At 41.1% G+C, this 14,875-nt stretch overlaps 1 protein-coding gene across 2 annotated transcripts in view; it reads right to left on the reverse strand.

Moving 5' to 3' along the window:
* Positions 1–14,875, reverse strand: part of Gpc6 (glypican 6) — a 1,019,107-nt gene that overhangs the window by 498,256 nt on the left and 505,976 nt on the right. The window lies entirely within an intron of this gene.

The raw sequence follows: 14,875 nt of genomic DNA on the forward strand, positions 1-14,875 counted from the left end.
AGACTAAAGAGAGAGAGAGAGACAGAGAGAGACAGACAGAGAGAGAGAGACAGAGAGAGAGGGCAGGCGTACATGTTTCCAAGAAGCAACTCATTTTAAATGAATTGCCCAGACCGAGTGCCCGGAGTCTCAACTGTTCCAATCCATTGCCCTCAACAGCTGGTGACTGGCGCTGTCTCAGCAGGGGGGACCGCGCTCAGCGAATCTTTCTCTGAGGTATGAAGGGCAACAGAGAAGGGGAGTCGGCATAGTGCACAGCCGAGGTACAACTGCCAATTGAAAGGTAATTTCTCCTGAGGTTCAGATGTTAATAAAGATATACAGAATGAAATCCAAACAAAGTCACCACACCTGCATCCGAAACTAAATGGGAAAAATTCCTGCGGACAGCGGACTCGGGGCACAAAGCAAGATGCAATGGAGCAACAACAAGGCAGTTACGTCCCCTTGGACTTCTGCTCCAGGTACAACGTGAATCCTAAGTTCACGTAGACACACATGCACACGGTTCGCATTATATAATCTAGCAAAAGGTTTCAAATATGGTACAGCCATCACTAGTCACTGGAGAATGTGGCAGAATGGGTCCACAAGTTAGTGTCCTCCTTAGACTGGAGTATAGCTCGAGACAGAATGTCTTCTCGAACACATAGGCACTGGCTTCTATCCCAAGTGCACACATAAGTGCGTCTATAACTATAACACTTTAATACATTTTACATTTGTCTTCCTTTTGATAACTTTCTTTTGTATCTTTCAATGTCTTCCTCCTATCACAGAGTGTATAAGTTTAACTCATAAAACTCATGTTTCCCTCTAACATTAGATTTGGTATTATTTTCATTCATTGCCAATTATAAAAACGATACATGAGTATGATGCAGTGGTCCGGAAACTGTATTTGTTGGTATAGCATGAGGAAGACAAAAGTGGGCAAAAGATGGGCAATTAATAAATGAAAATAGTGGGCTGGAGAGATGGCTCGGCGGTTAAGAGCACTGACTGCTCTTCCTGAGGTCCTGAGTTCAATTCCCAGCAACCACATGGTGACTCACAACCTTCTGTAATGGGATCTGATGCCCTCTTCTGGTGTGTCTGAAGACAGTGACAATGTACCCACATACATAAATAAATAATTAAAAAAATAAAAATAATAATGCTTTCTTCCACAAAATTACAGTAGACTATGTAAGAATGCAAGTAAAATTTGTAGTTCAAAACAATTCCCTGATACAAGTCACACATATACATCACACACACACACACACACACACACAAGGATGCTATGTAAAACCACTCAGTTAGATAGCACAAGGGACATAGGTAGAAGAAACCTAGTAGAGAGGAGATAGGAGGGATTAGCTCCAGTGAAATGGCATAATCCTCCGTTGGCATGGAAACAACCAGGAGCCATGGCAAATGTCTGGGCTAAGCCTGAGGTTTTGTAACATATCTAGCTCTTTGAGACAGACAGCTCTCATGTGTGAAGACACTTCCATAACTGACATAGCAGCTAGCTTTATGTTAACCATCTCAGTTTGCCTATGCCTTATATCCTCTCCCAAAGCCAATTGCTCTTCACCACTTTCAGAGGACTTTGGAGTGTATATATCTGTTAAATGTTATGGCATCTTATGGAAGTCTAGGGATTATGCTTTTGTCAAAGAAGTGACAGTGTGGTTGGTTGGTTGATAGACGTAAGCCTTTGGAGAAAGCTGTCAGGTAAAAGCCATGGCCTGATTGCTGCTTAGAGGAGCAACTGGCTACAGCCAGGGCAACCTCTCTGTCAAGACAAAGCAGACTGTGCTTGTCAAAAGTCAAACTCCCTCCCAGAGGACCAGGAAAAAAGGCATCTCTGACTTTTGCTTGATTGTTTCTTAAAATCTACAGGATAGTAGGCTTAGTGTCTCACACCTACAATCCCACCCTTGTCAGACTGAGATGGACAGGAGGCTTCCACAACTTAAGGACGCTTTGGACCATCCAAAGAATTCTAGACCAGCCTGAAACACGGCTTCGAAATGTCTCTAATGAACAAATAAAGAACAAATAGGTAAGAACAAATGAAGAAAAGGAGGTCATGAATCTGAAAGAGAGCAATGGGGCATGCATGGGGGAAATCAGAGAAGGAAGAAATTATGTCATAATTTCAAAGAAAGTTATTAAAATAAATTGACAAGAAATAAACAGGTGACTCATCCTGCCCCAAAGGCATCTGGATCATAAAGGAACTGCGAGTAATCATGACAGTGTAATCTTTATGCACTTTATGGAAGCACAGTGGAAACCTTTCAAATGTTTTTCTAAAATGGGGATTTGATATTTGGTTTTAACCATAGCCATATTGTTGAGTCCCTTGTTTGTATTCTAAAGTTTATGAATAACTTAGTTTTTAGAATGCCATCTATTCTATGATATCAGTACACTGTGTGTGTGTGTATGTGTGTGTGTTGGATATGTATGGCTGCATTCTCATGTGCCTATGCAGGTGTGTGCACATGCAGGCCACACCAGGACTTTGTGATTCTGACCTACCACTCTCTACCACAGTCCCCTGAAATGAAGGTCTCACTCCGAAGCACATGTAGGCTGGTGGTCAGCAATCCACAGCAATTCTCATTTCCACCACCACCAACGCCATGATTACAGGCATTGGAGGCCACACTCAGCACTTTGCATGAGTGTCGGGGTTTGAACTCTGCTTCTAACATTTGTGGAGAAAGCACTGTTACCCACTGAGACCTCTTTTCCGGGATGTTCTGTGTCTTTCGAATAACAGAATTGCCCCTAATATCTTACATCAAGTTGAAGGAAGTAAAAGACTTCTGGGTTGGGGGGGGGTCCTAGAGGTTTTATTTTTTTAATCATCTGGGAGAAAAGATTACATCCCTTTGGGTTTCCACATTACAGCTAGCAACGCTTGGTATTGCAGGGTGAGGCATCGAGAAAACTGTGCTATGAATTAAGGCTAAGTATATAACAACGTGTGTACTGCTCTTTCACAAGTCATCAAATCGATGCTAACCACCCCTCCACTCTAGTCTACGGATATTCAACCATAGTACTCAAAATTAAAAAGTGATGTGTACGTGAAAATGAGCATCGTAATTTATCTGGTGTCATTTTAATGGATCCGAATGTCTTTTTTCCTCCTTCTTCCTGGCGCTGGGTTCAATTGTACATGATAAGTCTGGGCCATTATTGTAAATATATCTTTTGTGCTTGAAATTACTTACAAAATGCTAATTGGGCTTATTCGGTGCTCTGTTCTATTAGCTTAGCCTCTGAAAGCACAGCCCCTAGGACTCAGTTTTTGAATAGCTGAGCCCTCCCTATGGCACTGGGAAATTAAATGTGGTTCCTTTTCTCCTTTTGCAGAAGTCTTATTCCATCAGGAGTAATTTACTCTAATTAGAGCCTATGCATTCTGAAAATATAAGTATTTCTTCCAGGAAAGATTAAATGTTGTGCAATTTTATGTTTCCATCAACTTCAAGAAGAAACTATGACCAAAATCGTGCGACAGAAGAATGTATTATTCCACAGACCTAGCCCGGAGGAGACTGCTGGTCCTTGGACGTCAGGTAGGCTAATTGACTACCAGCTCGCACATTCTTCCCACATAATCAGGCAATGGAGAGATGTTTTATAAGACTAGCCAGGCTTTTTTATGTTGTAGCAATTTAATTTGCTTTTAATCTCCTTGATTCAGAGTGACGTTTTGCCCAAAGGTAATACCCAGGGGGCAGTGAAACCTAAGAGACTCGCCACAGGGCACAATAAGCAGAGGAAACAAGGAGGCTTGTCAGGTTGTCAATACCAATGGGTTGTGTTCGTTTCATATTTTAGGGAAATATTTTGCCTGATTAAACTGGTATGAGGTATTCAACGTTCTTTCTGTATCTTTAAAAATTGCCCGTGTTACATGGCCCAGGCTGTATAAAATTGAGCGAACTGACTGATATCATGCACTGTCCTAATGATTCGGAGATGCCCATGCCACACGACCTCAGCTCGGAAGCAGAGTCTCAGCATCACATGTTCTACCACTCGGTGTCTGTCATCACCGAAGAAGAGAGAAACTAAAAGGACTTTGAAGGATTAACACAGGAGATAAAATACGTTTCTAGGCCATCTGAGTGGCTCAACATAAGGCGTGTGCTATAGATGCTAGAGTGTCCTTGACGGTGCTCCTGAATGAGAGCTACAGGTGTGGGCAAGTTGTTCTGGGGGCCAGTGTCACCCTTCGAGCTAATTACGTTCACTCATACGACAATTATATCAGTTTCAAATAGAAAACATTTCCATGAACAAAGTCACATGTAATTTTGTATAAACGGAGGAATGAAGGTCCAGGTGACTTTATTACTCCACCCTTCAGACAGTCAGTGAGGAGTGTCAGTTTATAAACTAAAGACTCACAGTCACTGATTTCCCTTTCTTCCCTCCATCTTTTGTCTTACCTTCCCTCCTTCCATGCAAGAATTCTGCCATAGAACTAAATCCCCGGCCCTTGAGTTTGTAGTGAAGACCCTTGCTATGCATCCCAGGCTGGCCTTGACAGTCTTCCCTCAGTCTCACAAGTGCTGGATTACAGATGTGCACCACCACGCCTTGCTAAGCTCAGAATTTTCTTGTACAGACTTGCAGTCTAGTGAGAGATGTCTTGGAAGCGTCACCATGCTCCCGCACCCACCTGCAAATTATCCCTTTTTTCCAAGGTTTCCTGCAACTGTCTTTGGTGGTGTATCTATGAAATATTCACACGGTTCCTTTAACAGCACGTAAGTCAACATTGTCTAAAATTCAAGAGCATGATAAATTCTCCTGGGTGAAATTCTTGTGTATTCACACTTTCCCTCGTCAGTTCTTTGACTTCCTAATTTAGTTAACCCTTTAACAAACTGGCTCATGAATATAAAGTTATTTTCTCATCTGTACTTGAATTGTACAGACATTAGCCACTTGTCATCTTGGCTTTGTTCATCGCAGCTGATTTTTTTCTTACTATAATTACCATTTATTCTCTTCTTCTGCTTCTGTTTTCTGGTTTAGATAAAACTAATTATATCTCATGAATCAAGCAACTGTATTCTAAAATAAATTTTAAACGATATATTCTGGTTTATTAATCTTGTTTTAAGTTGTAAAATTTTACAGAATGTTACTGGTGACCTCTCACAGCTAAACAAATAATCTAGTGTCTATATATTTGGGTTCTCCCATAGTAAAATTATGCTTTCTTAATATTCTCGAATCCAAGAGACGAGTGAATCATATGTTATCATGACTGTCTACAGTAAATTTCATAGGCAACTAACTTAGGATGTGATCCCATAATTCAATAAATAGAAGCATGCATTTTTATCAGTAAAAATAAAATACAATTATAAATTAATTATATTATAAATTAATAGAGCCAAAATAATTTATTAATTATAAATTTTCTTTCTTTTATACGTAATGTAAGGTTCTAACTAGAATAAAGTTTGCAAATAAATCTAATAGCCAAACCATATGAGTGAACCAATACCAGAGCTCAACAGTAATAAGAACCATAAAAATCAAAGGTAACTGATGCTGGGAGTGGCCGCGTATGAATATGGAATTAACGACATCGCATTCTTGTTGAGCAAGGCTAGGAAGCTGGAACTCACACAGGAAGCATGCATCAGATTGCAGCTCATGTTCAAATTTTTTCCCCCAGGTTCACAATGAATTTTTACTTAAAATCTTTATAATGCTTTAATAGTTTCTTTGCATATGAAAAAGAATATAAAAACAATACTGAATTTGTTTATTCAGATAGAGTATTCTGTTTATCGATGGCTCACCATATTCCTCCTTAAAATATATTAATATTTTTTAGTAAAAAATAGTACCTTTTCCTTATTCAAAGGAATTTCTTTATCATTTCTCTCTTTTTTTTCCTCCATCTTTATTAACTTGGATATTTCTTATTTACATTTCGATTGTCATTCCCTTTCTCGGTTTCCAGGCCAACATCCCCCTCCCCTTCCCCTTCTATATGGGTGTTCCCCTCCCCATCCTCCCCCCATTGCCGCCCTCCCCACAACAATCACGTTCACTGGGGTTCAGTCTTGGCAGGACCAAGGGCTTCCCCTTCCACTGGTGCTCTTACTAGGATATTCATTGCTACCTATGAGGTCAGAGTCCAGGGTCAGTCCATGTATAGTCTTTGGGTAGTGGCTTAGTCTCTGGAAGCTCTGGTTGGTTGGCATTGTTGTTCATATGAGGTCTCGAGCCTCTTCAAGCTCTTCCAGTCCTTTCTTTGATTCCTTAAATTTAACAAGCAGTCTACCTCACCATGGGTCTACAGCCATCGTTCGAAGCAAGAGAAGAAAGGACAGGTTCTGCCTAATGGTTATCATAGTCACTCTCTGTAAGGCGAGAACCAAAGCCTTGTTTGGTATTTCCTAAGTAACTTAGGGCGTAAGACCTAACAGGATGGGAAGCAGACGACCTGTCCCCACAGAGGGTGGCTATCCAGCATGACCTCTCCAGCAGAAAAACAAAGAACAACCACGAAAACCCCAAAAGAACAAACAAAGTGGATGCCATCGGTCGTCCGCACACCACTGCTATTTTAATATCCTATTAATGTCACATTCAGACTTGGATTTTGCACCCTCTCTACGACAGGATGAGTGTCGTTACAGTAGATCTTCCAATCATCCCGACCCCACTCCTGGACATCCAAAGTGAGAGTACATCTGAAAGCTAGAGTTGGGCTGGAGAAACGGCGTGGTACCACTGCTGGGCATCACCAGGAGACGTAGAGTGTGAACCGTGATGGCACCAGCCTGGCATCTCACAAATGCTGGGAAGGCCAGATCGGAGGGATTTGCCTGCTTTCTCAGTTTTGAGGCGTAAACAGGTACCCACACTTAGCCGCGTGTGTGCACATCCATTCACATGGGTGAAAAGTTTTAATTAAAAAAAAATTTAAACAAAATAAAATAAAGTCCATAGTAACTGTTAGAATGAAGTGTTTAGATTCTCAGAGCTATGATGAAAAGTTTGCTAACTTAAACCCCCAAAGTTTGGCATAACGATGATTTTATTTCATTTAAACTTAATATTTACCACCCTGTGAGAATGCCCTGATAGCTACTTTGATAATACTCTAATTAAGGAGGCTCTCTAGTAGCTTCTTCACACTCTCATAATTTGGAAAAGGGAGCACTGTATTCCCTGTGTTTTGTCATGGCTGAAGTCCGTCTGGACCAGGAGCATAATGAGCCGCACCACTGGCTACATCTGTTTTCCTTGACATGCTGTTTATATAGGTCATTCTCCTCCCTTCATTCTATTACTCCTTGGTTTTGCTCTCTCTCCAATGAAGCACCTTGGCATTGTGTTTCCTTTCCTTAAAGCCTCTCATGGTAATTCATGTTTGCTGTTAGTTTCCCCTGGAGAAATTGTCACTATACTCACTATTACTCCAGAGCCAACACAGGGAAAGCATCACGGGTGATTTTAACTTGGGCAACATGGCTCGTGAAATGGCAGTTTGATTCATCGTATCAAGGGCACGTTACATGTGCCGTGTGATACGTGTCTTAGTTGAGGTGCCACACGCACACGGGGCATACTAATTATAAACACATCCTCTTTGTCCTTCACGCATCTTCCCGCTAACAGAGCGCAGAGAACACACTGTAGAGACATGGCTCGGTCTATTTTCTCACTCAAAGCCATATCGCTAAGAAATATTTTGAAACCATTTTTAAAATAATTTTGACTACCCTATCCATTTTTGTCCCATGTTTAAAATAAAAGGAAGTATTTTTAAACGTCAGGTGAATGTGGTTTATTTCCATGGGTTGTTTTGCTCATGGGTTTCTATAAATGACTTAAGACCTAGTTTTATCATTTATCAATGATTCCCAATGTGCTTGGGATTTCAAGCACAATGTGACTGATAAAAATATTTTCATCTTTGCACACACGATTTATGTACTAATAAAGCAAGGTGCTCGGCCCACATTTCACTGTATGAGATCCGTAAGGGAAGAGACGTTTGATCATCTGCTTGAGCTATGACTCTTTTCCATGTAGGAGAGGTGATGTGCAGTTATTGAGGTAGAAATGATTGACATTCCCAGCCGGAATTGTTAGGACAATTCAAGCAGAATTAACATTTCAACTGGACCTCCTGGCATGAGGCCATTCTCCAGCAAGCACTTTCTGTTCTACAACCACATAACAACACTAACTGTGATACCTATGGTAGCTCTCTCAGGGCTATACCTTACCACCTTCCTGGGCCCGCTGTTTCTCTAGAGTTCACAGAATATATTATTCTGTAAGGAAGAGAGTTAATGTTACTCATCTTAAACCTTTGTGTCCTGAACAAAGGAGCACGTCTTCAAAATTTAACCCTTTACCTAAACATGTGCTAAGTAAATAAAATTTCATCTTTATGATAGAAAGCGTCAAATGGTTTGCTTAATAACTTTGCTAAAGATTTCACAAGGTAGGCACACTTCTTGAGGAATTTCCAATTTTCTTTTAATCCCTAAAAGAAGATTATAATCATATAAATGTACAAATAAATTGCAACAGCAATTCAATCAACTTTTGACCTTGACGGAAGCCCTTGCAATGTTGTTTGGATTTTGGAGGATAATTATTTAAGATATCTATACATATTCAGCCTTCGATGTATATAATGTCTATCCAAGCACTATTTGCTCCAGGGTCTTGCTAGTTATTAAGGAATTCACTACGCACTTTCGAGTTAAAAGTCAGCTGTTGTACAATAGCCTATGAGTAAACCGCTTTTTGGAGGCCAATTCTGTAACATTTTGGAACTGCTCATATCTTGGCATTTATTACTCGTGCATCTATCCTACAAAGGATGCTTGTTGCTGTGAAGGACTTAGAGGTAGGGCAGAGAACTGGGTTAATGAGTGGGTGCCTACCCTGCATCAGGATAAATGATAAGCACTGAGCATTGGGAGATTAAGAAGTCCTTGAAGAGCTTACATCCTAATGAGGAGAAGAGATAGATAAACAGACAATTACTCTACAGTCCATTAACCATGTTGGCAGAGTGTAAATTAATAGAGCCATTCTGCAGGACAATTTGGCAATGTAGAAGCTGTAAAAAAACTTGCATAGCCTTTGATCCAGCAAGTCTCTTCCTTGTCATCCGGCCATTTGTCTCCAGGTCTTGGCTTCTGCTGTACCGTGAGCACCCATTGCTACTAAACGAAGACTGGGAAGTGACACATACACGTTGGTAATACAAGAGATGCCACAAAAGTGGATATCTTACCAAGGTAGAGGTATGCGGTGGAGTCTCCCCCTAAATCCCCTCACCCCAGTAATGACTCCTGAGACCAGTGAAGTCTTCTGCATGGAAAGGAGGGACGTACAACTCTCCACCACTTTCTTTTAATCACTCTGAAAAGTCATTTACTAATTACCAACTCACTCTTTCCCTCTCTTGTACCTCTCACTTCCTTTTTTCCCTTTTCCTTTTAAGCCTGACACAATGACTGAGGCTATGGAGTGCTCACAAGGGACCTATCATGACTGCCCTCCAAAAGACCCAACAAGCAGCTGACAGAGTCAGATGCAGATACTTGCACCCAATCAATGAACAGAAGCTGCTGACCCCTGTGACTGAATTAGAGAAAACCTGGAGGAGCTGAGGAGGTGGGCCAGCAGTCTCAATTAACCTGTGAAACCGGAAATCTCTCAGACACTGGACCACCAACCAGGCACCATACACCAGCTAATATGAGGCCCCCAACACATATACAGCAGAGGACTCCTAGGTCTGGGTTCAGTCAGAGAAGATGCACCTAACCCTCAAGAGACTGGAAGCCCCAGGGAGTTTAGAGGTCTGGTGAGGAGTTGGGAGGAGGTACGGGATGTGGAACAGTTGGAGAATGGACCAGGAGGGGAATAAAATCTGGAATGTAAAAATAAAATAAAACTTGAAAAATTTTTTAAAAACTGTATTTGTGTGTGTATGCATGTGTGTGTGTGTGTGTGTGTGTGTGTAAGAGAGAGAGAGAGAGAGAGAGAGAGAGAGAGAGAGAGAGAGAGAGAGATGGAGAGGGAGAGGGAGAGCGAGAGATACAGAGACAAAAATGGTCTTGAGCTTGCCATGCTCTACCTCATCTTCCTAACCACTGGGATTAACAGTCCTCATCTACGATGCTCAATCCTCCCGGCTTCCTTGTACTTCTCTCCACTTTCATTATACATACAGCAAGCCATCGTGTTGCGTATCACCGAAACCCCAATGAAAAGACCTCAGTCTTCCATCTGCTACTGGGCAACTCTTCAATTTTATTACTCGTTACAGATTTTGTGCATTATTTCTGATGCCAGCTCTGCACTCTGGCTTTCTGTTTATCAGTGTTGTTATCGTTCAACCTGGAGTCACTCAGGAGAATCCCCATCCCATGCCACTCCTCCTCCATCATCTCGTCATGTAGAGGATTCTATCCGTGCAGCAAAGTAAAGGAAAGGGTACTTATAATCTCCTCCACTATCCCAAACCCTGGATGCACAACTCTTGTAACAAAGTTAAGACACTCAAATGGTGTACAAATTGCACCTTCAGTGATGGTGACTCTGATGAAGACAGTATTGATTATCGATCTAGCTAGTGTTTCTTGAGCTATGCAAACCAAACAATTAGATTCCTTAGCATCGATTTAAGAAATGTAGTGCCTATCACACCTTAACTGTGAGATTAGAAAATGAGGTTAACTGAATGTTCTCTGTGGGCTAGACATGCATTTCCGTAGGGAGAAGCCAGTGATAAGAATGTTGTCACCACAGAGTTAACTAAAAATGTCATGTCCGCATTCAGCGGAGAAATGTAAGTTCTGTAGCCTTAGTGTATATAAAATAAACAAAAATCTTTACATTGAATTACTCAATACAGATGTTGCACCTCTCCTGGACAAATTCAGGTATCAAGTCTGCATTTTTTTTTCTAAAAAAACTTACAATCCAACAAACAAAGCAAAAGAAACAACACCTCTCCTAAAATGTAACAATAGAATTTATCTTCCATTCATCAGGTTTAGGTTATTATTAAAAACAAAACAAAAACAACAACAGAAACAAAAACACTGCAAATAGGTTCCTAATTATTTCAAAACTACCCGATTTGTACTGTAATTCTTGCTGCTGACTGTGATACCTGAGGTCCCTGTGAGCAGGGCTTTGGTGCTAATCACGCCACTGACAAGACCTAACTACGACTTAGTCACTGCCTCGGGCTCCTCAATATTGCAGCCTAGTTTTAGTGTTGAATTTATTTTAATTAAATGCCCAAACAGTGTTAGCAATGTGTTATTAATTTTGACACCCACTTTCCACACAAGCTTCATTCAATATTTCCATTGCCTCGCTCGCTGGGGGGGAAGGGCTGCCTCTGTTCTCTGGAGCTTGCCTTTTTCTCCATGATGGTGTCTCTGGTGGCTTCCCCAAATAGTCTCATTACTAGCGGGAGGCAGCCGATTAGCTTGAACATCTCTCCCATCCCACATGAATCATTTATTGGGCACCTGCCAGGTGTCACATTTTATGCTAACTGCTCTCTGTCTATATTATCTCACTTGTGTTATAGGTATTTATTTAAAACCCTGCATGCAGGATCTGCTCTCCAAACATAAGCACAGCATAAAACAAGACAGACACATTTCCTTCTCATGGGGGACTGATGTACCTTAGTTCATGAGATACATGGAGTTGGACAGTTGAGGCTTGATAACTAGCATTGCATGTTGACGAGACAGGGAAAAGGGAGATAGATATTCATACGAGATGGCAATAATTTGCACAGCAGTCAGATACAGCAGAGATAGACAATCGGCATGGGTATTTGCCAACGCTGTGGGAGGAAGCAAATATCAAACTTGAAAACTGTACTTGAGTAGCATGTGTTCCACTGGTGTTGGGGGCAAAAAAAAAAAACCACATCACTTTATTCATTAGCTCCTTATCCTTTTCTGTATGCGGGAAGTTGCATAAAAGAATCCATCATTGCAAATAAGAAATGTAGTGCTTACACAGACCTAAATGTCAGGCTAGTGAACTTGATATAGATAGAGAGAGAGAGAGAGAGAGAGAGAGAGAGAGAGAGAGAGAGAGAGAGAGTGAGAGAGGGGGTTACTGAAGTCACACAGCAAAACAAGTGTGGGATTGTGTATGATGAGCTTAGACATTGCCAAGTTTTAAGGAAAACAATGTAGAATGTGATGAGGTTCAAGTAGGATGATCTCATGCCAATGGAAGCTTCCCGTTGAGATGATATTTACATATGGATACTGTGGAGGGGGAGAAGTGAGGCCCTGTGCCTGGGATAAGCAAGTATGGAGGGCTGGGTAGGAGCAGGTCCACAGTATCCCAGGGCCTGAAGAAGGTTACTCTGTGAAAGATGGTCGCATTAGCTCAAGCCTCATCAGATAGGACAGTCCTCGATGATAACTGTGGGACCCTTCTGTTTGCGATGACTGACATGGACCGTTAGGCTCTGATACAAACTTGAACATCTAGGTGTTGGATAATGCAATTATTGGATGAAGAAAGGGTGAAGGAAGACAAGTTAGAAACTTCCTACATTGAGGCAATATATGGCAGATCAGGGAAGCCTGTGGTGTAGCCAGTACAATGCAGTCACACAGATACACAGGCATGGAAGACAGTGGGTGGGGTTGGCCTGGGGGCCGTCCCTGGGAGATGGAGTGTCAATAACAAGAGAGAGGCATCAGGAATGACTATGGACTCCTCACTGCAAGCTTCGTGTGCATACAAATGTCACTTGTGAATTAGGGCTGGGTGACAGACAGGAGGACTGGTTTGGAAAGCCGAGAGACCTGAGAATATTGGGGAAGGCTTATATATGAAGATTCTCCTTTTAAATAATGCTCCCTGATCATGTTTATGCAGTTCTGACAGATTCTCCCATCTCAAGCTCCAAATAGTTTTTATATTAAGGAATGTTAGTTGGGACATAACTACCAGGTAAGCAGAGAAAAATAACTTGTAGAGTGCCATCCAGACTTACTGGAATTCCTGGTATCTACCAAAAGCATTGGGAAGGTATCCTGGAGAACCATTCTAGTTATGCCATCCTAAGTTGTCCCTAGGCATTGCCAAACATCCCCGGTGCCACAGATCACCTTGAGAACTGCAGTCCCGCACAGATGGATGAGAGCCAATTCGTCCTTCCAAGGAAAGTCGCCTCTCAGAATAAACCAAAGACCGTTAATCATTCCCTGCTTCAAAAGTAAGTGAACATCTTAAAATTCCATGGCTGGCAATGGTTGGTGCTTTGGATAGTGGGAGAAGGCTTTAGTCAGAGCTTAATAAGACGAGGCTGGGCATTTGCTGCTAAGAACCCCTGCGTGATTTTACAAAATACTGCAAGAGATTTAAACCAATTTCTCCCCATAAAATCCTATAGCAAACAACACTAAATGGCACGTTATGTAACTGGCAACAGCATGAGCTCCTGTTCTCATTAAATAAAAGATAACAAGAAAGATTTGCTTGCCTCTCTAGGTTAATGCCAGTGAATTATTATGCATAAAATGTTAATATTATTGTTTCTAAATTGTGTGAGGGTATGCATGAGAGAGAGGGGCAGACAGACAGACAGTGAAAGAGACACACACAGAGAAAGGGAGTTTGCTTGTGATTTCTCATGCTCACAGAGGCCATAAACATCAGAAACCGTAGAGATAGAGTTACAGGAAGTTGTGAGAACTTTCAGTATGTGACTCTTACCTGATGTCCTTCAAGCCCCAAGATACAAATATGGAAAATGGTGGCATTTGCTGAAAATGTTTGCATTGATGTTCCACATAATGCAAACACTAGTTACAATACAATACTAGTTACAAGAATTTTGAGAAGCTGTTGAGATTGTTGGACAAAGCTTTTTTTTTTCAGATTTTGAAGTAAAAAATAATATGCAACCTGAATTTTGTTGATTCATAATATTTCCTACTAAAAACTACTACTTTGAAAGGGTTGCTTAAGACAGATAGGCTAATAAATAAGTGTCATAATTCCTGATGCCCACATGTTAACCACTGGGATCCAGAATAAAATTACATTGAAGCTGAACTGGTTTTGAAGACAAGGGAAGAGTTGGTTGGCGCTCTTCTGCAGTTGGCTAGAGAAAGTGCACTGCTCTGTGGAGGAGACAGAGCGAACACCTTCATTTCAGCCCAGTAAGACCAACTGTGCGTTGTTGGTTCTAGAAATACAAGAGAATGAGTCTGCCTTGTCTTAGGGTACAGTATGGGTGGTGATGAAGATGCTAGAGAAAACATAAGTCTAAGAATCCATGCTCTGCTCTTAGGGCTGCAGATGTTCCTCTGTGGCCCCGCACTTGACTAAACTGTTCATTCCATAGTTTCACCATATGAAATATAAAGATATAAAAAGAACAGTTATTCAGTGAACTGCTCTTTACGCTAAACTAAAAACTAAAAAATGAGACTTTTAAGTGTGGTGTTCCGAGTTCCGCACACGCTGGGGTTTACAAACTCATTTCCGATATCTATTTATGGTAATTTTTGCTGGTAAGTTTATCTCTCAAGTGATGTTTTGTTCTCGTGTACCTTCCAAAACATCTTCAAGAAGTATCAGGCTACTATTGAAATTTCTTCAATGACAAATACTCTCTTTGGTGTTTCAAAAAAGCTTTTATGTAAATAACGTCAGAGATTTGAAAAATAACACTGAGTACTTGTGTTTGATTCAAAGACCATAAATTTGAATACATGAATTCATATAAATTAGCAATCAGTCTGAGAAGCTGCCTTATTTATGTCTTTTCTCGCTTCTTATCTGGAAAATATGAACTACA

The sequence above is a fragment of the Rattus rattus genome, chromosome 12, assembly GCF_011064425.1.
Source record: "Rattus rattus isolate New Zealand chromosome 12, Rrattus_CSIRO_v1, whole genome shotgun sequence".
In the NCBI taxonomy this organism is placed as follows: Eukaryota; Metazoa; Chordata; class Mammalia; order Rodentia; family Muridae; genus Rattus; species Rattus rattus.